The sequence below is a fragment of the Brassica oleracea genome, chromosome C2, assembly GCF_000695525.1.
Source record: "Brassica oleracea var. oleracea cultivar TO1000 chromosome C2, BOL, whole genome shotgun sequence".
In the NCBI taxonomy this organism is placed as follows: domain Eukaryota; kingdom Viridiplantae; phylum Streptophyta; class Magnoliopsida; order Brassicales; family Brassicaceae; genus Brassica; species Brassica oleracea.
The window spans coordinates 46470695-46472522 of record NC_027749.1 but is presented as its reverse complement, the minus strand read 5'-3'; positions in this window follow the sequence as shown (position 1 = coordinate 46472522).

The window sequence follows — 1828 nt, the reverse complement described above, 5'->3', positions numbered from 1 at the left end:
TTGGTGCCAGTTCAATTTTCGGTTCAAAGTTTATATGTCCTTACCCATCTACAGTGATATATATGAATGATTGGTTAGATTGTAACAATAAAAACTTAAATGCTAAAAAAAAGTTTTTAAAAAAAGAAGATAAGATTTAAAATCAATGTTATTTTTTCCACAGCTTTGCTGGTTCAGTTGTCAGTTGGATGGTCTGTGTGTTATACAAAGTGACAGAACTGGTCGTAATTAATTTCATCTATCCTGTAAAAACCGGACTACTCCAAGCAGTATCTGTGGTTTGATCGGTCGAATCGTAACATGTCTGTTTTATTTCTCAGGAGTTTCTTCTGTTATGGTTCATGCCTTAGATTTGCAGAGCTTTATTCTCAGAGCTCGAGTGCTTAAACTTTACAGACAAGCATTGAAGATAGCTCAAAGAGCTCCTCCACATGCTAGAGATTCGTGTTCTTGTATATTGATGGGACGATGTTGGTTCGCTTAATGTTGAAGCGCTTTGCGGATTGTATATCAATGGGACGATGACCGTGAAACCGGGTACGCAGACCGTGTCAATTGTTAGGTCGAACCGGTTTGGTCTATACGGGTCGGATTTTGGGTGGGGAAAACCGGTTGGCTGTGAGACTGTGTTCATTGACCGTGACGAAGCGTTTTCTATGTCTGGGAGGAGGGATGAGCCTGGTGTTGTGGCCTTTGTTTGAAAAAGTGTGAGATGGATTTGTTTGTTTCTCTATTTCAAAATGGTTCGATAAATTAAACACTTGTCATGATTAGAAGATTGAATACTGAATAGTTATATGTTTCAATAAGTGTTCCATTTATATAGGGGATTACAAAATAAGTAAAAAACAAAATATCCAAAACCTAAACCACCTAGGATTATGAAAACTACTAATACATAATAATTGAAAGATAACAATTACAAGGAAAATAAAATAGAATTTCCTTTTCTCCAAAGCATAAGCCACATCTCTCTCTTTCTCCTAAGGTCACGGCCGCCTCTCTCTCTCTCTCGCTCTATAGGGTTGGGCCGTCTCTCTCTAAGTGTATGGGCCGGTTATGGACATCCATCAATTGATTTATAACACTTCCCATTGGATGCCATAACCATTCAGGGATTGTAATACACTTAATGTTGCCTCATTAAAACCTTATCATGAAAAACCCAGTGGGACAAAACCATGATGAAGGAAAAAAAGTACAACACGTACTGCTCCCCCTGATGTGAACCTCAGTGTAGGTTCTTTAGTCTACGCATCTGATGCGTGATCTTTCCTGGACGTGCAGGAAGGGAGTAATCAAATCGGCCAAGTTTATTACTGAACCGTAATTGGACCATTTTGATCTTTCCGGTCTTTTCTCATGTCTTCTGACATCGTGTGTACATGGTCAAGAAGTGAACTTTTGCTGTCCACCACTCTATACTTTGGTCAGACATGTAGGACTATGGTCCTCGACCAAAAACATCCTCACGGATACTCTCTTTGGCTATTAACTGCCTATGACGATGTTAAAATGCTGATTGATAGGTAACGGACTGTATGAGTTTTTTCTATACTACCATCGACTATGCACTAATCTGATCGATCCATGTTGAGTCATAGACTTCTTTTATACATGTTCATAACTTGTCTCATGAGTGTCCAAGATCATGACTTGATCAATGATCATTGTTGTAATGAATTTTACAATCTTATCTGACTATGCACTATGGCCAAATACACTCATGAATCTCACATGTGGTCATCGATCTCTATTGCCTTAGGCAATGCCATATTCTTTTTTCATTGCAGTCTTATCCTTATATTGATGTCGTCTCATGACCTCT